Source organism: Sabethes cyaneus, chromosome 3 (genome assembly GCF_943734655.1).
Source record: "Sabethes cyaneus chromosome 3, idSabCyanKW18_F2, whole genome shotgun sequence".
Taxonomy (NCBI): Eukaryota; Metazoa; Arthropoda; class Insecta; order Diptera; family Culicidae; genus Sabethes; species Sabethes cyaneus.
In genome coordinates, this window is record NC_071355.1 from 74,044,467 (window position 1) to 74,068,284 (window position 23,818).

Genomic DNA, 23,818 nt, shown 5'->3' on the forward strand with positions numbered 1-23,818 from the left:
GGGGGGCTCCTATACAAATGAAATACAAATTTCCTCATAACTCGAGAACTAATCAAGCAAATAGAACCAAATTTGGCATGTGGAGGTTTTTGGAGGCAAAAATATTTTCTATGGTGAATTAAGACCCCTCCCCACTTTAATAGGGGGGGGGGGGGCTTCTACACAAATGAAATACAAATTTCCTTATAATTTGAGTACTAATCAAACTAATGGAACCAAATTTAGCATGTAGGAGGTTTTTGAGCCTTGAATTTATTTTATGATAATTAGAGACCTCTCACCCCTGTGGTAGGGGGATATGGACTCTCATACAAATAAAAACAGAATTTTTTGCGAAACTCAAAAACTAATCGAACTCGAGAAATTCGAGACTCTTCCATAAAACATTAGTCAATAACAAGATCACAAAAACTATCTATAGTAACACTAGATCGTTCAGGAGGAGACGGTCGCGAGTGTTGCCGGCGACCCGCCGTCGGAAGCGCCGCCCACTGTGAGGAGGCAACTCCCCGCAGAAATCACTACTGTCTAGGTTTATTTATTTCCCTAGGTCTACCTGGGTTTCCTGGAACGAGCGACAGCGGGTAAGGAGAGGATCGCGAAATGGTACTTTCCACAAAAAAGTTTTCTGTGAAATGGTACATTCCGTTTAAGGTTTTTCGCAAAATGATATTCGGCGTAATATTGTACAATCATGACGAATATTACTATCCACTTTCTGGCTATGCAATGAGGGGACAGGGGAGTTGTTTTCTACTTTACTGTGAGGAAAAACTAATAAGCATTAACATAAGCAGCAAATCAGCGTATCTGGCATTTTATACTGCACGTTGTTGTATATTAGCTTTTTGACTGCATAGGTGTTGTAAATTGGCATCCAAAATTGTATTCAAATTCTTCGTGTCGGTAATTAGCTGTGAATTAGCATTGTCAGCACTATAAGAAGGTTATCAGTAAAGTAGCTGTATATTTTGCCAAAATAGCATTTAAGTAGCATTTAAGGCGACTCAAATGCTTATTGGCCTACATAGTTACGTTACTGCCAAAATGTATCATCTCCTCAGAAACTTGCAAAACTCGAGATTGTGACAAAGATCATCCGAGATTTATGTACAACACAGGTTAATTTGTGGCAATACGAAGTTTGTCGGGTCAGCTAGTAAATAAATAAATAAATAATGCCATTGAAACAACTGCGAGAGATGTGGAACGCGTGGAAGACAGCGTCACAACTGGTTCGATGCCGAATACCAGTGGAGACAGTAGACAGATGAGAAGACCCAGGTCAGGAGCTCAGGAGTCGCATACTCACTGCGGCTACACGTCAGAACAGAGAAAGACAAAGACTTCAGCTGCGCAAAGAGCCGCCCACGGTCTAAAAAAACGCAAGTACGAGGATCACATACGGACATACGGATTTTCTACAACACGGTGAGGTGCAGGAATTTTTCCATGCCTGTGATGTGCACTAGTGCTGGCAACCTAATTACTGATGGCGGCGGTAGCAGGTGGACGGAGCACTTTCAGATGCTGTTAAATAGAGAGGTAAACACGGAGATCAGCAGAAACAGGATAAAAATTTTGAGCGATGGCCAAGCTGTCGAGCCACCAACACAGGAGGAGGCTAAGAAGGCAATCAGTGAGCTGAAAAACGGCTAGGCTAAACTTCTAAAAGCGGGAGCGAGCGGCTGTAGGAAGCAATCCGCCAGATCGTTTCCAGTATCTGGAAAGATGAACAAATGCCGAAGGAGTGCTCGTGGATGGTCTCATTCTCCGTATTTTTGATAAAAGGACATCGACTGAAGTGTAAAAACTCTCGAGGCATTGCACTGCTCAATTTTCCCTATAAGGTGCTTTCCCGTTTCCTGTTCTGTAGAATGAGACCGTTAGCGGAGTCCATCGTCTGCGAGTACCAAGCTCCACGACGGATCAGTTGTTTGATGGTAACCTATATTCTTAGACGTAGTGGTCGAGAGCGGGAGCCATTTTTCGTATTCAATCACTCGCTCCGTGACAGAGGCTGTTTGAATCGCCCGTGACCTGGAAAACCGGCGCTCGAAGAAAACTACATCATCTGTAGAGATCAGCAACCCTTCCCTAGCAACTAAAGTTACATTTCACGGCCGGCACCACTCATATCCTTAGAGTTAAAATGCAAATTAGGTAGATTTGCACATGATCACTCTTTTGCAAACCCTGTAAAGCTTGATTCATTGGGGCACATTACAGCATCCCTAGTGAATGATTTTGGAACTTTGAAATACCTATAGATGCATACTTAACATTCCGCAGATAGATTATTAACCGCGAGGTAGTGAACACGCAGAAGGGGAAAGGAAAAAAACTATTGGAAAACGGTTGTGTTTCGCGAGTAAAGACTTACTCCAAAAAGAAAAGCACATTGATTAATTTGTAACTTTTTATAGTAGCGTGCGAGTAAAAATTGATGAAATTTTAACTGAAACTCGCTAAGAATGTAATGGTCACGTTGGCAGAATTTCATTATAAACTAGTGCTAATCGAGTAGGCATCAGACCAAATAAAGCAGAACAATTCCACTGCGTCCCACATACGGATCGGGAAGTCTCTAGAAGTGAATTTCGCCATTCATCCGCATTCCGTGATGTTTTGGCCAGATATTGTAAGCTATCACTACAGTACAGAATAATGGTATTTGTTTCTTGTAGGAGACTAAACCACTGCGACCATTATTAGAGATCTATTGTGGTAAGGAAGAATAACGGTATGAAGTGAACGGGGTGCAATTTGCAGTGAAAAACCTCAACTCACCCAATTGTCTCCGGTTCAGGCCAATTGAGGCTATCATGGAAGGAAATTAAAGGCGAAACGTAAGGTGACCAACAACACCACTTAAATAAAAATTTAATGGAATTAGATTGCCATCGACGAAACAAGTGTGCGCCACCAAATGTGCAGTATCTCAAAATAAATCGACAATTCCTTCGAAACTAAATAGCTTTTTCCAAATTTGAAAATATAAATAACTAGAGGACCCGGCGCGCGTTGCTACGCCATTCTAAAAAGATGGTACATGCATAATCCTGAAGATTTGATTAATTGTAATCTTGCAACCAATAGCTTTCTTTTTGACAACCCATGATATTCCTTAATCATGCCGCAAATTTCTAATCCAACGCATAAGCATTTGTGACTCGAGCAGCAAGTCCAACGTAACGATTTGGGTTTTATTACCAACCCTTAAAATGGTATTGTTGGCAAAATCGTAATAAAATATCAGTGCAGTTCGATTGAAATCAGTTGAAAACTGGTCAGAAACAATAAACTTAGTGTAACCTCAATATTATTTTCTTCATATTTTCATTTTAACAATGTATTTTCTTTTCAATTTTGTTTTTAAAATAAGTATTATATTATCTTACTTCTATTTAATTTGACCCATTATCATGGCTTCACCGATTTATTCTTAACAATTTTGTTCCAAATTTATCTTATATTTTAGTATGCACGGCAACACTCGCGAATTCGATTACTTTTTGAATATTGCAAAAAATTCTGTTTAATTTGTATGAGAGCCATCCCCCCTTACAGAGGGGAGAGGAATCACAATACGCCATAGAAAAAAATTTTGCCTCCAGTAACCCCCAAGTTATGATGAAATTTTATTTGTATGGCAACCCCCCTCTTAGAAGAAGAAGGATTCTCAATCTACCATAGAAAAAAAATTCTACCTCCAAAAACCTTCACTTGCCAAATTTGGTTCCATTTGCTTGATTAGTTCCCGAGTTATGAAGGAATTTGTGTTTCATTTGTATGGGAGCCCCCCCTTCTAGAGGAAGAGAGGTCTCAAACAACCATAGAAAAAATCCTGTCTTTAGAAACCCCCACATGCCAAATTTGGTTCCATTTGCTTGATTAATAGTCAAGTTATGAGGAAATTTTGGTTTTATTTGAATGGGAGCCCCCCCCCCCCTCTTAGAGGAAGGAGGGTTCTCAATCTACCATAGAAAAAATTTCTGCCTCCAAAAACCTTCACATACCAAATTTGGTTCCATTTGCTTATTTAGTTTCCGAGTTATAAAGATATTTGTGTTTCATTTGTGTGGGAGCCCTCCTTCTAGAAGGGGAGTGGTCTCAAACAACCGTAGAAATAAACCCTGTCTCTAGAAACTCCCACATGCCAAATTTGGTTCCATTTGCTTGATTAATAGTCAAGTTATGAGGAAATTTTGGTTTTATTTGTATGGGAGCCCCCCCTCTTAGACGAAGGAGGGTTCTCAATCTACCATAGAAAAAATTTTAACCTCCAAAAACCTTCACATGCCAAATTTGGTTTCATTTGCTTAATTAGTTTCCGAGTTATGAAGAAATTTGTGTTTCATTTGTATGGGAGCCCCCCCTTTTAGAGGGGGAGGGGTCTCAAACAACCGTAGAAATAAACCCTGTCTCTAGAAACCCCCACATGCCAAATTTGGTTCCATTTGCTTGATTAATAGTCAAGTTATGAGGAAATTTTGGTTTTATTTGTATGGGAGCCCCCCCTCTTAGACGAAGGAGGGTTCTCAATCTACCATAGAAAAAACTTTTGCCTTCAAAAACCTTCACATACCAAATTTGGTTCCATTTGCTTGATTAGTTCTCGAGTTATGAAGAAATTCGTGTTCCATTTGTATGGGAGCCCCCCCTTCTAGAGGGGGTAGGGGTCTCAAACAACCGTAGAAATAAATCTTGTCTCTAGAAACTCCCACATGCCAAATTTGGTTCCATTTGCTTGATTAATAGTCAAGTTATGAGAAAATTTTGGTTTTATTTGTATGGGAGCCCCCCCTCTTAGAGGAAGGAGGGTTCTCAATCTAGCATAGAAAAAATTTCTACCTCCAAAAACCTTCACATGCCAAATTTGGTTCCATTTGCTTGATTAGTTCTCGAGTTATGAAGAAATTTGTGTTCCATTTGTATGGGAGCCCCCCCTTGTAGAGGGGGGAGGGGTATCAAACCATGCTAACAACATTCCTCACATCAAACGCAATGTGTATGCCAAGTTTCATCAAAATCCGTCGAGCGGTTTGCGAGTCTATACCGGACACACGAACAGCATTTCATTTTTATATATATAGATATCCTTCATTTGTGTAAAATTAATTTTTTGAACTCCTAATTTGGTTTTTATTTTATTGGACCTACACAATGTGCAGTTATTAAAATTTTAGAAAAGCTTGCAGCCGCTATTTTTTCTTTACGGTTTTGAAAACTACGTCCAGCCTCAGATTTAAAGTTAAACATATTATATCTGCAAGACTAAATTAACGATCATTTTATTGGAATCAATGCTTTTACATCTATCGCAACCGGTGTAAATAAAACCGCGTCCTTCACATGGCCCAGGTGGGATACCGCAATTAATTGCAAATTCACCTTCCAATTAAATGTTTTGGTAAATACGGTTTATTTATCGGCTCTATGATACTGAAAGGAAACGAATGGAACACGTCGCTCAGCGAGTTGAATATCCTTTCCATCAGGTCAATAGCAAAACCATTACCAATTTTCAATTGCTCGCTAAATTTTGCACAACCTAACAACGATCACAGCTATAATCATTACACATGTAAATTTATTACTCGAAGAGAACATTTTCAGTAGCAAAAAAGCCTCCATGCTTCACGCTGATTTTACGCACATTCCTGCAGTGCAGCGCAGTCCGAGCCGAGCTCATCCCATTAAGCGACGCGTGCCCGTTTGCATAAATTTTGCATGTGAAAAGCGGCAGGATTTAATTGTTCGCCGCCGTCGTCGGCGTTCTGAGCAGGCAGCCGCAGCAACAGCAGCGATCTGCAATTGGGTGTGCATATGCAACGTGTCGATTGATAAACGAGTGCGGGCAGGTTTTTATCGATTCACTCTGTCTCGTAACGAATAACATATCAACGGAACTGTTTACGATGCGGTCCATGGCGAAGCAGTACACTAAATTGACATCTCTATGGAGTGCTACTGAATGACAGACGTGTGAGCATCGGTTTATGCATATTTACTAATTGTTGTATAATCGTTCACGAGAAAATGCTTGTGTGAAATAAAATGAGTTCTTATGATGATATTAAACATTGTGGTGCATTCTATTGTGATTCTATACTTTTATAAAGGTATTGATCAATTTTGATTTTCAATAATTTTAAATAATTAGTATTGTATCCCAAAAAGATTTCACAATTTCAACAGTATAACTCAACATGGTTCAGCAATCCAATTGTCATCACCAGGATTTTTGACTTTTCGTATACATATTTGATGTCTATCTTTCACGCTTCAGTAATTAATCTTCTTGGCGGATAACCTTCAACAGGTGTCATTCGCACTGCCCACGCCGAGCAGAGAAAAATACTACGCCGAAACAAAGAGAAAAACGCCTACCTTCAGATCTTATTTCCCGCAAATTGTCACGCACCACCAGCAGAACAATCGGTTTAAAATCAAAATCACACCGTCCGTCCATCGTCGTCATGCGTTTGCAAAGCCCATTCGGTGCGGAAATCACTCTGGTTTACTACCGTATCGGTAAAAAAGAAACACAACTCAGCTTTACAGCATCCGACAGTCTCTGTTAGGACGGCAAATGGTAGCCTTACCTAGACAGGCACTAGCCTAGCTGGTGGTCATTAAGCCGGATGATTAATCATTGAGCCAAAAATTTCGGGAGATTCCATGCCCGTTTCATACACGTGCTGTGGGTTTTTTTTACCTCTGCGAGATTGGATTACACACCGAATTGAACGTTTAATATTAGCATAATCGTAAAACCGGTGCTGTTAATAATTTAATTCAATTAACATCAATAATGCTCGCTGACTAGTAGGTTTTACCTTCTTTTTGCAAAACATTCAGAAATAGTTTTGTTTCACTGAAGTTGCAGGATGTCTTGAGGGTACAATTTAACCTGGACTACTACTAAGTGACTTGCAATTGTTATTTATAGCTTAATTTTACACGTCTCCAAGCGTCCTTCACTGCATGTCGGGAAAATGTTCATCTAATGTGTCTAAAAGTCTTGTAATGTTGACACGCTTTCGAACGAACAGCAAACGTTTCCCCCTCAGGTAGTGAGCTTTAGCCGGCTAATTTTCTAATGACTGCATATCTATTGGAAAGAGTCGGCAGTTTTCTCAACTTTACCGTCTAACGAGGCCTCGGTGTGCAAAAGGTTAACCAACCCTTGCCATCAGAAGGTAGATAGCGTTGAGCCAATGTTCGATCGTTATCTAATGACTGGCACAAATTTGTATAATGTGCAGATAATGCATTCTCTATGCAAACTGATCTTTGATTGACCTGACTTGAGGGGTAATTCATTCCTGATTCGATTTCTTCAATGGTAATATGGAAATGTTAGGCTTTGCCTTCATTTAATATATATGTTACTTTACTTTTTCGTACTGAATTAGAAAAACTAGATAAATACTTAACTGTTTAGCTTCTAATCTTGATTTTAACCAAAACATCAATGCAACTGAACGTTATTAGGCAATAAAATTTTCGTCCGAAATAAAAAATGTTGCTCTGGATCACTTTGTGAAATAACATGAACAGCAACACTATCTACCATGAAACCTAATTCGAAGTTTTGTTCACCAATTAAGAACAGGTTTGCCGAAATATATCACTCAATTCACTACCAAAGCAAAATGTACCTATTTGGTATTTATTTCATCTTTGAATAAGCCATTGTTTTCCAAATTAGTGCCGATATAGGTTATTCCGATATAGGTATACGGCACTTTTAAGGCGGAAGTTAAAAGTAGAACAACCGTCTGTATGACAGCATATCGTTGTCGTTGTGCCTGTATTTACCAGCAACAACACGATGCGCGATGGTAAGCACCACCGCCCGTTAAGTAGTCGGACGCACCGGTCACATCAACTACCGGTTCGTACTGCAGTAGTAGGTATCTACCTGTATCTTCGAAGAAAAGTTTTCTGTTACATAATTTTAACTTGCTGTTTCATGCCGCAAAACGGATGAATTGATACAAGGCTATTTGAGCGTTAATGATTTATTTGTTTTCTGCTAACGATAGTGAAATCAGTGACCGTACAGTCCCGTCGGTAGCAAAACAGTAAGCACCAAAACTAAAGAAATACAAGTTTAATGCACGTAGTTCCGATCACTCAACCGAAACAGTCGATTTTTGGAAGATCTAATCAAAACCAAAGCCGATGAGAATGCCCATAATAAAAGTATGCTCATTGACTATCGTTATTTAATCTTTAAAAAATCGACTATTTTATTATTTTGGTTGAGTGATCGGAACTTGGCGCCTATCGGAATTATATGCTATCACGGTAGCAGCTTAATTTTGAGCGCAATGAAAGAACTAAAACTTTGAAATTCCATAACAGAAGTTGGCCTTCGAAAACAACTATGGTCCAAGCCTGGCGTTAAATAGAAACAGACCACAGGGGAAGTCTTAGTGGGATTGATTTATCGCACGCCAACGCTCCGCCACATGTTGCTGAAACATTCTGATGTTGCTGTAATAAGACCTTCTACGTACGTTACCCCTCGTATTCTACACAAATTGCTCCCTCCAGTAATTCAAGATTATTTGGAAAAAGTTTTCCATAAAATTTATAAACGGTAGAGAAAAAATTGTATTTTAATTTACCTATATAATGTTCTTATAATGTTAATTTCCTATTCATCACTTCATAACCTTTTAAAGCCTGTCTAAAAGGAAATTTGGACGCATAGAACAATCTAAAACTTGGGGCAGGATTGTCATAGAAAAACCCATAAACGACTGGATTGCAGTATATTTATTCAGTTTTGAGTTTCACAGTATTAGATGCGACTGAATCAGCATGTTACTTCCACTTTGAATGCATTTCTTTAGCACTGTTGACTGTTTTCCCACTTCGCCGAAGTCGTTGTTTGACAATTGTCCAAAATTTCCGGACAATTTGGAGGGTTCATCTCTTTTGCCACGAAATCGACATCATCAGGTCCGAATATATAACGTTACTCTTATAATTACGGATAAATGGCAAAATCCGTTTCTTCAAGAATAATTTTCATGTATAAACTTGATGTCATTGTCAAGGAAGTGATGAAAGGCTCAGTCTTTAGTCCACAGCTATATATTCTTTGCCAGATCATAGGCTTCTTTGCGAATTTATCAGCAAACACGAACTTATACTTGAGTGGCACATCGTCACGCCCAGTTGTAATGTAAAAATTTTTATCGGGAAGTTGCTTGAAATCCATTTTCACGTTTCGTCGTCCATTAAAATACATCCGGTGAATTTCGACAAAACTTGGTCGTACAAATACATAGCACGCTTTGCTTTAAGCGTCTGTTGACTTCTCGAGCGAGGATATTCCGCGTGGTTTGATAGTTGGCATCGTGCCTTCTAGCCATATCCCGGAGGGAGCTCAATATCTTCCTTCTCAGCTTTCGGTCCCTAGTTCCGGTATTCTTAAAAGTTCTTTGCCACCTTTCCTCATCTAGGTTCTTGTTATAACCTTTTAGAATGTTACGCAGTGTTGATTTGGGCATTTCGTCTACTTTGATCCAGACCCGAAACCTGAATTTTGCAGGTGTTTGTGTAAGATTTTTTTACGTCGTTCGAGTTCCATTCTGTACTGCTCCGCAACGTAGTGGAATATTTCGACGCAACTTGCACCAGTTGTTCTTCATAAACAAGTAAACAAAGTTGTGTCAAATGATTCCAATTCCTATAGGTACGGTAACTGGTGGTAAAATGCCCAGTCGGGACAAAAAGCACCGCTGTAATATTTCAAGAATTACTCACTTTTAAACTGTAATTAAGGTGCCAATCGCTTCTATTTTACATTACCAACTTGTGTTGAGCATATAAGCTTTCTAAGTTACATAAATCCTATGAAAAAACCAAAAAATTATTTGCAGCCTTATTTCTTACAATTTTCGCAACTTTTTTCGTAAGACATTACGCCACCAATAAACAATATTACGTTTCTGTAAATGGCTCTTGTTTTGAACAATGGTCTCGGTATCCAGCAGCCAATGTAAAATTGCCTAATTGAATTATTATTTATGTGTTTTAAACGATTTTTTAAACAAGTTCTAGCGAGACAAAATGCGCCGTGAGAAGCATGAATTTACTTGCAGTGCAACCAAACGTTAATCGATCTAGTAGCCCATACACTTTTAGGCAAACGTCAAAACGTTGGTAAAAGCAAAAGGCAAAGGGTTGTTTTAATTCTGATTCGCTCCGAAAAACCCGGTTAAGATGTCGCGAAGCTACATAAGAAACCCCCACCGTCGGTCTTGGCCGGAGCCTGCCACTTGCGGCGGTAGTGAAAACCAGTGAAAAACAGTGAAAGACGCGTTGCCGGCAAGGTACCAAGAAAAACCCTTGTGTGATATATTAGCATCGACCGCTCCAGCGAAGATGGACCTGGCGATTGCAAAACCGCGATCCGGAATAACAGATTTAACAAGCAGGTAGGTCCTCACGCTGTTCTGAGTCGTGCCGGGTTTGCATTAAAATAAAACAGACAGCGCATTTTGCCAATTTGTTGTGGTGCATTTTGACCCTTTGTTGTGGTTCGTTTTGTACACACCTATGTGCATTTTACCCCTAACGAATCTGAAAACAAATTTTCAAATGCCTTATATAATTTCACGATTTAAACGTGTTTTATTGATTTTTATGCTTCAGGACGAGCATGTTAGGTAAAAAACTGTTCTACTTTAGGGTTTATAGTCTAGTTTCTGGAAATGCATTCCGCATTGATGAATAATACAATATTCTTCTCAACGTGGGCATTGTACCCCCAGTCCCCCTATACCCTAGGACAGGACATGTTGTATCGCAAAAGAGTCAATTTGCTGTGAAAACAGAGCCAGCTTCCTGATTGGCAGATTTCACGTGTGCAACTATAGAAACAAAAATTCACAAGGGAAGCGCAAAAGTGTTGCTGGAAACCACAGCAAACACTGAAACCATCAAATTATGAATTTGTTTATCGTGGGCGTTGCGTGTTAGCATAAAATAAACTACACTGAGAAAACTTTTCGTATAGTTTGTATGTGTTTCACACATAGATTTTTTCCATGTGCCCAGTAAATGAACTTTATATGCCAAACAGTTACCATTCATGTGTTTATAAAATTTACCTTTAAAATTTGCACATACTATTCATATGCATATAATTTTCATGTGTACTTCTGGGCGGATTGTGTTTATATGTGGCACATAATAATCATAAGGATTTTCATATGGAAATTTTCCATTAGTTATGTGCGGATTATTTTGAGTGTAGACTCAAGTGAAAGTGTAGTTCGGCCAAATTGAATCTGTTTTTGTGTAATTAGTGATCAACTAGAACAAGTGGCTTCTATCATAAACTGCGACTGCATTCTTGGAAACACATTTCGTTGCCGTAGTAAAAAAGAAAGGGAATGCCCAAAACAATAATGAAGAATAATGAGAAGTCACATGTCATGTCCTGTCATACACTCAAAATATTCTGCACATAACTAATAGTAAATTTCCATATAAATTGAAAACCGTAATAATCGACGTGCGACATTCGCTTTTATTCTTGTTCTGCGTGTCGCAACTACGTCGCACGTGGTGCGCTGTGTTCGCACATTGATGCACTATACAGCGCATCACCTGCGACGTAGTTGCGACACACAGAACAAGAATAAAACCGAATGTCGCACGTCGATTATTACGGTTTTCAACTACAGCAGCAATATAAACAATCAGTTCTATCTTCATGGGGTGCCGGTGCTCAAAACGGAACGAAAACAGCAACAAAGTGCTATTTCCGTTTGTTGTTGAACTGTTTATGGATTTTATAGGATATTTATGGATGGATACACATAATAGTCAATGAAACACAAACAAAGTTATGGCCTCTATATTTTGAGACATGCACACAAAGAGGTTAGACAAAATGATCGGGATAGGGTTGCCAAGTCTGGAAATTACATTACATTACGGCCGGTCGGTCTTGCCTTCAGAAAATGTCGGCCGGGGAGGGGGGGGGGGGGGGGGGGGGTTGGTGTCAGCTGCTCAGTCAGTAGTGGAGAGAAAGAAGCAAATGGTAGGACATCGCAGTCGAAACCACAACGATCATTGAATGAATTATTGAAGATGACTAATTTCAGAGTGACAACTACTTGCTTCTGGTGCTAGTGGACAATTTAATGTATATTACCGCCAGGAGCAAAGTATTGTCACTGCAAAATTGAATATTTTCAATGATCCACTGCTCAGGATTGCTAATAAATTCATTAGAAAATTTAACAAATCAGGCAAAAAGTACAAATCTGGCTTCATACGTCGGAAAACCGGCCACTTGGCAACCGTAGACCGGGACAGGAAAAGTTTTGACGAAATTCAAGCAGCGATAACTTCTACAAAGTAAGTCGTTTTTAGATGAAACCAATTACACTCGGCGGAGAAATCTTTCAAGTTTTCTAAGTTATTTCGAGATTTTCAGTGGTCAGTGAACACTGGAGATATTCCGGGCTGTCAGGGGATTTTTTTTATCGCTTGTATCGTTTTCTGACATGGATATTTCATATTTTGTCCGCCATTTCTATTCGATTGATGAAAAGAAAACGGGGATCCGCCGAGAAACAACCGATATACGGCCATTTCAGTGAAATCATTTCTGGAAATGTTGCTTAGGTCCTATCTCCTGTTTGATTTCAATTCGAATTTGAAGTCTAAATTGAAGTTCAATTTTGAATTCAATTCAAATTCCACTTTACAGTTTTTTAAACCAGACTTAAAGTTTAAGTTGGCCCAAATTCAATTCTAATTTCAAGTCCAATCACGTACATATTCCAATTCCAATTTAAACTGTGTGCAGGCTCCAAGCTGATCGAAATTATTGTGAGTGAAGTAATTCTTTACTTCTGTGAAAACTATTTTTCTCCTAACCACCAACCATCGTAGCAGGAAGTTCCGTTAATACAAATTTGCTAGAGTTCACCACATTCTTCATTAACACAATTGACTAGGGCAATCAAGTTGATGTCGTCTACACAGATGGTAAGTCATCACTTGATGAAATGGATCATGATATTGCCCTGAAGAAGCTCGCCAAGTTTGGGAACTCTCAATGCCTTTGTTGCTTGTTGGAGTCACAGTTGAAAACCGGGGAGCTACAGGTTAAAATCGGATCATCACCGTCTGATATTTTCGTGAATGAGACTGATGTTCCTCAAGGTAGCAATCTCGGTGCATTGTTTATTATCTTTTTAATGATGTTACCGTTTTACTTGATGGTAGATATAAACTGGTACATGCCGGCAACTTGAACATATACGTCGTGGAAAACTTGGCCAACTGCTATGTTCTTCAGTTTTTGTGGAAAAAACATCCGATTGGAGCCGAGAGAATAGAATGACGTTCAGCATTGATAAATGTGTCGCGATTTTAATCCATCGTAAACACAGTCGTGAAAGCAAACAGACAACTGGGATTCATGTTCACTCAAAAATTAGCAAAGCGGTCGATGACTTCACACTGCCTTCGCGCCTTATTCTGTGCGCAAGTCCGTTTTGGAAAATGCTTCAGTTATTTGGTTTGGTTAGTTGAATGAATGAATGATAAAAGTAATGAAATTAATGAAAGTTTTTTTGGTATGCTCTCAGGTATTTACTGTGGAATAGCCTGCAAAATCTTCCGCCATATGAAGCCCGTTGTCCGTTGCTGGAACTGACAACCCTCAAAAAGAAAATAGAAAAGTGTCTAAGGCTGTTATGGCAGCTAAACTTCTCACGTCTCAATCTTCAACGAGTTCTTCCTCCTGTTCGAGTTCAACGAGCTGCCATCGCAGTTCAAACGAAAGTTGCTTCAGCTACTCTTAACTCGTCTATTGACTAGTCTCAAGTACTTTTTACGCGGTTTTTTGCTTTTTCGATCATTAAAAAAACGGGGCAACTTAGGGACCACTCCTATATTACTCAATGCATTTGCGAGAGGCTCGACATTCGTCACGTAGTTTGTAAGTGGTGCCTAAGTTGCACCGTTTTTGAGTAATCGCAAAAAACAAACCGTGTAAAAAAGACCTTAGTGTATGTTCAGTTTTATTTATTGTCGATTGACTACTATTTTATTGTTTATTGATGCATTATCGTTAATTATTGTTGATCATTATTGTAGGTTTTTAGTTTGTTGAACGTTAATTAAAAAGATTATGGGTTTTATGCCTATTCGAGAAAGCCTTTATTATCGTCTTAATTGCTGATGAACTCGAACAGGTTCTCCCATTCATTTGCACACTCCTGTAGACTAGCAGACGGATGAATTAGATTCCAATAAAATAAAATAAAAAATAACGAACTATGAACCTAGTACGTGCTGCTTCAAAAATCCTCGCCTTGTCTAAGTAATCGTTTCACGACTTGTCTTGCCCTGGTAATACTATAAAACCCATAGAGTTGTTTTTTCGGTTTTGCAGTCAAATTGCTTAGTCAAAGTTTAGCTTCTACTTGCGATGTTTGGAATTGGACACAAATTGGATGCAAATCGAAACGTTACAAGTAGAATAAAACATTTGTTTTCAAAGTACTTAATTGACTACAAAGCCAAACAAACAATCTCGAAAGGCAACTCAGTCGGAAGCTATAAAAGCTATAAAATACCATGGCGAACAAAGACCGCTTTACGCCAAAACAATGCACAGATCTACAAGGCAGTTTAATGCTCTATTCACAGCTGCATCTTGTGATTTGACTTCGTGATTAGGTCAGTACCGCGTGTCACAAACATGTAAAAATTGCCTGGCTGCTTCAAATTGGTCCCCATTTAGCTCAACCTCGACATTAACACTAAAAGGCTCTTTCACAACTCAGCAATCGATTCTAGCGACATTTGCATCATCCATAAAACCTAGAGGCATGTAATATCTTCGCGTTTGCTCTTCATGCAGCGCCTGCTAAGTCAACACGGAATATGTAATAGGTACGATAGTGAAAGTGTAGTCTCACCCACTGTTCCTGATAAATCCACTTGCTGAATCAGTTTAATTAGCATTGTCGAAAAACCATATTGAAGCATTTTCCGTAAAAGCTCATTTGGCTTGACGGAATCAAACACTGCTTTGAAATCCACAAATAAATAATGAGTCGACTAATAATACCCCTGGAACTTATCCAGGTTCTGTCATTTGGCGCATCATGTAAAAACTAGCTTGGTATTAACCTCCCAATTGACTTCTAAGGTTCAATGCTAGTCTGATACACTAGTGGTAGTATGTTGTAATCGTCCTTTACACTAACTGTGGATGACTAAGTCACAAGGACACGGGAGGGTATTTTCAGCCCATTAAGCGATGGCATCTATTTTTTCGGCCTATGGCCTAGTTCTAGTGGAAGAACAGGTGGTTTTGATGTTCTTTGAATAAAAAATAGTAGATTACTTACAGTCTTGAGAAAATAGTTATAACATATTAAAATTGTATGTTCGGCAAAGTATTTTTATTGGCGAAAGAAGAGGCAAATAGGTTGAATTTATAAACCTGCTGAAAATACCCTCCCGTACCCTATTTATTCATCGTCAAAAGACTGCATCAACAATCCCACGCCGAAAGAGTATCGAAAGAGGGTCCATCGATAGGTCTTCACCAGATTTTCGGGCATAATTTAAACTATCTTAAAAAAATTAGGGAAATCAGAGGGGATGGCTTTGAAATAATTGATATTTTATGATTTTTAATACGGTTTTGAAAAGTTTTTTCTTTCAGTGTAATTTTTTTTTGAAAATACACTTAATTCATGATCATTTTGATCAAATAAGTAGTTTTCAAGATATGATGTTTTGAAAAAAGCAATCGCATCTCTAAATACGCCCTTTTGAAAAGTTACCTTTGACGAAAAGAATCAAATTTAGTGGAAAATGTGGAATAATTCGATTCTTCATGTATACATGTATACATGCTACATTAAGTATATATAGGGTTTGTTGTGGCTGCAAGCTGAGAAAATTTTTTAAATGATTGTAAAGGCTCAAATCTCAATTCAACATCAAACACTATTTACAGTCAGTCCACAATCGTGGGTCATTTTAGCTTCAGCTGCTAATTTCCGGTTAAATATCACCGAATGATTGACCATATTATTAGTGCTGCTTATGAATAATAATTTTATCCATCAATTAGTCTAATATTTATGCATTAAAAAAACAGATAAAGCTAAAATGACTCATAATTCTGGCATTAGATTTCCAAACGTCGCATAATCATGTATGAATCATGTATTACCCAAGCAACAATGTGAGTTTTATTGTACTCTTATGGCGGTTTTCAAGGTTAATTTTAAACTTAAATGCGATCATAAAAGTGTGATAAAACCTAAATTGTTACTAGGGTATTGGCGAATTGTAAACTGTAGGTTGTAAAATTGTAAATCGTAAACTCTGTCAAAAGACGGTGGGGTTTTTACGCGCACTTAAGGTCAACCTCGAGTAGGCTTTTCCCCACCCACATATTTGATTGAGACCTTTAAAGGTCAGATGAAAAATTGAAATAGATGATAATCAACTCTTGTGCATGGATTATGCGACGTTCTGAAAACTAATGCCAGAACTGTGTGTGACCCATGATTGTGGACGTACATACATTTGTATTTTGATGATATCAAAAAATATTTTTGAGCAATCCAAATTTTTGCAAGTACCTTACTGCCTTATTTATACGGTCAAATAAACATTGGCATCGCTAGGGATCCCTCCTGCCTTGTCTTGTCCATCATTTTCGAAAGAAATTAATCTAAGTATAAAGCTTGACTGTTGAAACTATGTAAAGAATTGCAAGCAATTAACTGACGCAAAACAGCAAAAGAAACATTCAAAACTATTCTCGGATAAGAGAGTCGATGATTTTGCTCCATCACGTCATATGCATAAATAACCCTTCCGTGCAGACAATAGTTCCGAAAAAATTCTTGCAGCATTTAGGGTATGTTGCTGCTTCGCCGTAATTGCCTATTCCCGTCCTATCCAACACAAATTATTAAAAATGTCAACATTTTTATTACACACAATGCGAAACTAGTTATTCCCTAATATTTTAGTTTGTTGTCTATCATACGCGATCAATCAAAGTGAGCTGAGATCTATTTAAATGCTTTTTATCATTAAAGAAGTCCTACCAGCCAAATTTCCTACGTTTTTTCGTGTGACGAAGAAGAAAATGTCGACTAATCGTTTTAATTTCCGTCATTCATAAATGAAAATAACTCACGCAAGGCATTGCCGTTATTCTACAGCCAGGAAAACTTGCCTGACCTGCAGACATTTTGCAGAATAACATTTGTCATGCCGTCCTACACAAATGATGGACGGATTTTAAAATGGTACGACAAATTTAAGAAATAAAGTCAGTTGCGTAATTTCAATAATATGCTTTAATAATCGCTATTCAGTGATTTCAAAGCTCACGGATCGGAAGCTAAGTGTGTTGTAGTCAAATTAGCACAAGAACTTTTGGAGTATTCATTAAATCTATCCAACAAATGATGAAATTTAGAATGGCTTTACTTACTACGACGGGAATTAGAAATAAACCCTATACAGATACGATCTGGCAAAAGGAAAGGATGAGCGCTCACTTTTCTATGACGTTTCACTTTCAGGACATTAATTTGGACTAGAGTTAATGTTTAAAGATTAAATGGTTTACTTTCAGGACATCAAATTGCACTAGGTTAAATATTCAAACCATAACATCGGTTAAAGAAAAGGGGTGGTTTAACACTTTGGCGTACTTCCCAAGAACAGATGTCAAATTAGTATAGGTTTTTGAACGTCGTAAAGAATCTTTTACCTGTTGGTACGGGGAGTTTCTGTTACTTTTGTGCAAAAAACACGTGCAATCTTCGATGACGCCTTTTCCAACCAATCAGGTGCGAGAATTTCTAGTTGGACAATGATTCATTATTTTTAGTTTTTCAACAGTGCACACACTTACGAAATAATAGCGTTCTTCATTCGGGCCAACTGTTGAAAGATGTTCCGTTCGATTGGTGCAAAAATATTTTAAAAACGATCGGGAAACCGCTAGATTATTAGCATTCAAAACCTGGCCGCTTTTCGAGAATGGTTTTTTGGTATAACACCCTATCTAGCCAAACTTTGCCGTAAGACGTAGTCCTACGTCAAAAAACAATGTTCAAGAAAATGTTGAAATTTTTTGAAAAAATAAAGAACCAAATAAAAACAAAACGTCCGTTTCCTATGCCTATGCACAAAATATTTTTAAATTCTGAAACATTTCGACTCAATTTAATTGTTTTTCTTCATGAGATTGTGTTGTCTGTTAATAATTATGTTATATAATGTAAGGCGACAGCAGCAGCCTGCCAAACGTTGTTACATCCCACGTAGTGATTATAATTAGTGGCTTCATTTCACAGTCCGTCGGAATATGACTTTTTAATCACATTGAATAAATAACCGGTTTATTACCGACACTTTTCAACTTAAACATTTCCTGCTAATTATTAGACAGGTATAGTCGTAAATACATCTTCGAAATTCGCCAATTATTGTCGTACTTACAGCTGATTCAAATTCACCAGCGGTCGAAATTATTTCCTTTTCCAAAGAAGCAATTGAACTAAACACACTGTCACTACTTGTTTTCTTTTTAAACCACACCGGAACAGCTCACTTACACTCGATTTTCCGCGCGCGTGAGTTTTCCCACTCTTTTCCAGTTTTTGGTTAACGTTTTTGCCAGTTGCGGTCCACCTGTCCGGTCATATGCTACCGATCACTAGCCAAGTGACCGCTTAGTATGTCGAGCGATGGGGCAAGGATATCCGCCTTACCTGAGCGGGAACGGTGTGGGAAACCTTAGGACGCACAACCGAATCTAACGTCGATCAACCACCGACTAAGCTTGGAGCAGTCCCGAGCACTTCAATAAATAACAAAAGGCATTTTTTCTGCTTCACGCTTCGATCGACCGATCGTCCAGTGCAATGCAATAATAATGGTGGCTACGGAGTTGTGCTATAATAGCCCGTTGCCTCTGTTGTTGTTGTTGACTAGTTGAACCCACGGGTTATATTGGTGGTGACGCCCCCGGGGCACCCCTTCGCTGTACGACGCCCTACGTACGAGCGCAGCGCTCGCTGTGGTAAAGACCGATCAGCGGGCGCGTAAAGCAGACAGTCGCAAGCGTATGAGTAGAATGGGCACGGCGGGAAAGAAGTTGTTCCCCGAGATTTGCTGATCTTCGTAACATTTGTTCTTGGCCAGTTTGGTCCTGGTATGCTAGCTGCTGCTGCTGCTGCTGTTGCTGGTGAAGTTTTTGTTGCACATTCTAGCCGAGTTGCAATGTAAGAGCCTCACGCGGTGTGTTGAAAGTGGAATGAATAGAAAAAAGTGCACAGATCACTGATGGTCCTACAAATTAAAACTTACTTCGCTTAGTTTGAAATCAAAATTGAGGCGGACGTCAAATGTTACACTGTTTAAAGAGTATAACAACATTTGTTGAATCAAAATTGACAGTAGAGCTTTCAAACCTTAAGATTTTGAGGAGATTGTATTGTTAAAATGCTTTTTATCTTTCTCACACTGGCTGACAATTTCATTATTTTTATCAAAAGGAGAGATGATTAGCAGTTTTTATTAAAGCTGCCTATCACGAAGAAATGTTATTTGTGGTACAAACGCTTTTTTAAATAAAAATCAACAAAACAAGTTAACATCATTACAATACAATAAAACAAAAATGCTTGAATTTCGTCATGATGACAAGCTCACTAGCCGCAATGTTACGAGAAAAGGCAATAAAAAAAGTTAATTTACTGCTGCTGTAGCGGAAATTAATATCACAGATCACAGATTTTGAGTAGATTTTTTTATTTTATTGATTTTTATCACACTGATTGGTATAGTATGTCCCAAACAACCTTTACTTTTCATAGGAAAAAGAGATTATTATTGATAAGAAATGTTTGGGTGACAAGAAGTCATAAAATTGCAGTGAATACAGCTTGTAGACCGTTTCTTAATTGACATTCATTCAGATAATTATTTTTGCATCAAAATCGAAATTGTACGAGGAAATTCATATTAACTTCATCTCATTCGTTTTACGATGTTACCCGTTAGACGTTCGGCGCGTCTACACCTAATTTTCTCAACAACGATTAGGCCAATTTAAAGGCTTAATCATCATGGAATATTTTTTGATCAGGTGTCTAACCAGTTAAAAAGTAATGCGCTAATATTTGATTCTATTGGTTTTCCGTATCGGTGTGTGACAAATTAGATTGTGATTCAGCACCCGTGCGCTAATTACACGAATCAGGTGATTCAACTAACAAATGTGATTTTCTGAGAATGTTTCTAGTAGGTAGTACAAAAAGCTTCTAGATTTTAATTCAAAACAATTGTATGTCTGATCGTTATCAGCGTTTTTGCTCACACCACAAGCCAAAATTTCTATGACATCTGAACAGGGGCGTAGCCAGAAAAGTTTGTTGGTAATTGGTATGTTGTATGTTCGAATTTCGGCTGGGAGAGGCTGTAAGAGTCCATAGGATCGATGGAGGATCGACGCAGCGATGGTCGAAACAAGCTAACAACTTATTCTACAGGCTTTTCAAGATCGCGCTTGAGGAGGTGATTCGACGAGCAGATATCGAAACAAGAAATTTGATTTTCAGTAAATGTAGCAAACTACGCAGTCTACGCGCTTTGATATTAAAGCGCGAGAGTTTGCCACGGCGGAGGCTAGGAGAAGTGGGATTAAAATAAATACGTCGAAGGCCAAATACATGTATGGTAGAGGCTCAAACCGAAGCCGCAACATTTTCGCTTTTAAAATGTTGTGATGTATACTTTTTGCCGAGATCTTTGTGCAATGCGTAGAAGTGTATACCGCGATCTCTAAATGCTTCTCGTTTTGATGCCATTTTGAGCAGAACTTGGCATAAACAAAACAAAAAATACTGATAGAAAAAGGAGAGAAAGAACTAACACGTACACACACAGTTTTCTCTGAGGTCGTTTGTTGCTGTGCATAGAATTTTCAAAAAAAAATCCCAAAATTTTAGTTGCTCCGGATCAGACGCTGTTGTGAGCCGCTCCTAACATGAAGTGCAGACCCCCTTTAGGGTATGGAAATAAAGTTCCGCCTAGCAATGAAAGTATTGTCGAGGGCAACCCCTGACCTGAGGAATATAATAGAAACAGAATAGAAATTTATTGCAGTCTAAATGTGGTTTTTATGGCCAATTTCGGGCATAAAACCATCGTAAGTCGGGCATGACTGTTACGTGGGTATTGTAAATTAGTATTAAAATACAGCGATGAACATTATACCTTAAGATCGGATTTTCTGAAATCAAACTTTAAAATACATTTGATTTTTCCGAGGCATTTAGTTAGAAGAATGATTTTGCTTTGTTCCAACGCTCATTTTTATATCTTTTTAATTTTTGTTTACCGAATGAAGTAATAACGTTCAGTTTTTACTTTTAAAAAGTGCCTTTTGTGCTTGCATACCGAAAAAAAATGTTTCGCTTCAAGAAAATTCTGAGTAATTTCAAACAATTAGCTATTGTTTCACCATAACCCCCTACTTTTCCAAAGATATATTAAAAAACTTTCATCCAACTTTAAACCAACTCAAGAATTGATTATCTTATTAAAATACATTCTATGCAAAATTATTACAAAATGACAATTTGGGCAGTTAAAACAGAAATTTTCATTCCAAGGGAAAATTTAGAAAATCTAGAAAACATTTTTTGAAAAATTTATCACAGTAAAGCAAAAAGCCTATGTAGAAAATAAAAATTATTGTTCATTCAATTCTACTAGGTACTATAGAACACCAAATATTTGATTCATAAATACTACAAGAAAAATAATTGGTAATGAAAATACCCAGGTAGTCAATAAGCATACACATAAGTACACACAGTACATCAACCATTTATTGGCATTCATGGAATTTTTACTGCACGTTGTTGTATATTAGCTTTTTGACTGCATAGTTGTTGAAAATTGGCATCCAAAGTGCTAACCAAACTCTTCTTGTCCGTAATCTGCTATGAATAAGCATCATTAGCATTAAAGGAGGGTAAAGTAACCGCCAAAGTAGTTTTGAAGTGGCATTTAAAGGGTGACTTAAATGCTTATTCATTTGCAGTTCAGTTGCATTGGTAATGCTTATTGGTTACCTGGGTCTGTCTGTCTGTCTGCCTGCCCTATGTTCCTTATAGAATCGAAAACTACAGAACCGATCGGCGTGAAAATTTGCATGTAGGGGTTTTTGGGGCTAGGAAAGGTTCTCTCGATGGCAAAATCCCCCTCCCCCCACTTAGAGGGGGGGCTCTCATACATATATATACCTATAAAAATGGATTTCCGTTGGTCCGGTCCGTCCGAAATGGTTGCTCGATCAGCACAGATCTGGTGGAGTTCAGCTCATTTTGTCTACAACATATCGAAGGTGGAGCACAATTCGACACGGTGTATACTGACATCAAAGCTGCGTTCGATCGAGTTGTCCACACCATACTGCTTGCTAAAATAAAGCATCTCGCTGCTGCCTCTCCTGCTTTTGCTCGGTGGTTGAAATCTTTTCTTGAAAACCGCTATCTTTCTGTGAAATTGGGAAGCACTGAGTCTTGCGGCTTCCGGAGTACCTCAGGTGTGCCTCAAGGCAGCATCGTGGGAACCTTGCTATTTTCGCTGTATTACAACGATGTCTGCATGATACTCCCTCCAAGATGCAGAATCGTGTATGCTGATGACCTCAAAATCTACCTTGCAGTTCGCTCAGTCGCTGATTGCATCGAATTACAGAAGCTAATCGATTTGTTTTATAGTTGGTGTGTATGCAACCGGCTCAGTATCAGTGTTTTCTAGTGCTCTGTAATCAGTTACAGCCGAAAGATGGCTCCAATCCAATACAGTTATTCCATAAACGGTCAGAATATTGAACGCGTAACAGTCGTCAAGGATCTTGGTGTTCTGTTGGATACCGAGCTTACATTTCAGGACCACTACAGTAGCATCATTTCCAAAGCAAACAAGAACCTGGGGTTCATAATGAAAATTGCAAAAGATTCTCGTGATCCATACTGCCTGAGAGCCTTATATCACGCACTTGTACGCTCATCATTGGAGACGGCAGCTGCTGTTTGGAGCCCTTACACCGGCCTTTGGACTGCACGGATCGAATCTGTACAAAAAAGGTTTATCAGATTCGCGCTTCGGGATCTGCCCTGGACGGATCCAGTCGAACTCCCTCCATATGAACACAGGTGTAAGCTGCTGGACATGGACACATTGGAAAAGAGAAGGGATGATATATAGGAGGGAAATTATATCCCCTCCCCCTTCAAATGTGGGGGGGGCTCCCATACAAATGAAATACAAATATCGTCATAACTAGAAAACAAATCAAGCAAATGGAACCAAATTTGGCATGTGGGGGGTTTTGGAGGCAGGATTTTTTTAATAATGGTTTGAGACCCTTCACCCCTGTGGAAGGGGGATAAGGACTCTCATACAAATAAAACAGAAATTTTTGCGTAACTCAAAAGCTAATCGAACTCGAGAAATTTTAGACTCTTTCATAAAATGTTAATCAATAACAAGACCACCAAAAACTATCAATAGTAACATTAGATAAATCAACGCGAGACGGCCACAGGTCGCGAGTGTTGCCGGCGACCTGCCATCAGAAGCGCTGACCACTGCAGAGGGGGACAGCCCCCCTAGAGATCACCTCTATCTAGGTTTATTTATTTTCCTAGATCTACTGACCTCTATCACTTTCCTTCAGTTGGGTCAACCCTGCGAA

At 38.6% G+C, this 23,818-nt stretch overlaps 1 protein-coding gene across 1 annotated transcript in view; it reads right to left on the minus strand.

Annotated features, from left to right (window-relative positions):
* LOC128742755 (putative metabolite transport protein HI_1104) overlaps window positions 1–18,848 on the minus strand; it is a 44,614-nt gene extending 25,766 nt beyond the window's left edge. The window contains exon 1 of the mRNA XM_053839206.1: window positions 18,544–18,848. The gene's annotated coding sequence lies outside the window, so the exon portion shown is untranslated. The remainder of the gene's footprint in view (window positions 1–18,543) is intronic.
* Window positions 18,849–23,818: the final 4,970 nt, after the last annotated feature.